This window comes from Anarrhichthys ocellatus, unplaced genomic scaffold, assembly GCF_004355925.1.
Source record: "Anarrhichthys ocellatus isolate YVR2014 unplaced genomic scaffold, GSC_Weel_1.0 scaffold10062, whole genome shotgun sequence".
Taxonomy (NCBI): Eukaryota; Metazoa; Chordata; class Actinopteri; order Perciformes; family Anarhichadidae; genus Anarrhichthys; species Anarrhichthys ocellatus.
The window spans coordinates 1-1,175 of NW_022290036.1; the positions used below are offsets into that span (position 1 = coordinate 1).

Below are 1,175 nucleotides of genomic sequence, written 5' to 3' on the forward strand. Positions count from 1 at the left end.
GCCAAAGACATATTCTGGGCTCGTCCGGGATTTGGACCCGGGACCTCTCGCACCCGAAGCAAGAATCATACCCCTAGACCAACAAGCCATTAAAAGGTCTTATAGTTTGATGTTTGCATGACAAAATTCAGCATTGTTAGGCATGTGAATTAAGTCGTCTTTTGGCAATAAAAGAATGCTGGGTGTTCTGCGAAGTTGAACCAGCTACATTTTTTTCAAAACGCTACAATTCCGGTGTATGCACGACATTGGCTAAATTGTGGAAGAAACATTGTTTTAAGGGACAAAGTTTTTGGCTTGCTTAATTTAACAGTCAACACTAGCCAAAGACATATTCTGGGCTAGTCCGGGATTTCGACCAGGGACCTCTCACACCCCAACCGAGAATCATACCCCTAGACCAACGAGCCAATGAAATGACTCATTATTTGATATCTGCCTGACGAAATTCTCCATTGTCAGACATATGAATAAAGTCGGCGTGTCTTGGCAATGAAAAAATGGTTGGTAATCTGCTAAAAAGCTACATTTTTGCCCAAACGCCACAACACTGGTACAGGCATGACATTGGCTAAATTGTGGAAGAAACATTGTTTTAAGGTACAAAGTTTTTGGCTCGCTTAATTAAACAGTCAACATTAGCTAAAGATAAATTCTGGGCTCGTGATATCTCACACCCTAAGCAAGAATCATACCCCTAGACCAACGATCCAATGAAATTACTCATTATTTGATATCTGCCTGACGAAATTCTCCATTGTCAGGCATGTGAATTAAGTTGTCTTTTGGCAATAAAAGAATGCTGGGTGTTCTGCAAAGATGAACCGGCTACATTTTTGTCAAAACACTACAATGCTGGTATATGCACGACATTGGCTAAATTGTGGAAGAAACATTGTTTTAAGGGACAAAGTTTTTGGCTAGCTTAATTTAACAGTCAACACTAGCCAAATACATATTCTGGGTTTGTCTGGGATTTGGACCTGGGACCTCTCACACCCGAAGCAAGAATCCTACCCCTAGACCAACGAGCCATTAAAATGTCTGATAGTTTGATGTTTGCATGACAAAATTCAGCATTGTTAGGCATGTGAATAAAGTCTTTGTCCTTTGGCAAAAATGTAGCTGGTTCATATTCTTCGCAGAACACCCAGCATTCTTTTATTGCCAAAGGA

At 40.6% G+C, this 1,175-nt stretch overlaps 1 non-coding gene across 1 annotated transcript; it reads right to left on the minus strand.

Moving 5' to 3' along the window:
• Positions 1-16: 16 nt before the first annotated feature.
• On the minus strand, positions 17-88 carry trnap-cgg (transfer RNA proline (anticodon CGG)). The gene has a single exon. It is a non-coding gene; the product is annotated as a tRNA-Pro (tRNA).
• Positions 89-1,175: the final 1,087 nt, after the last annotated feature.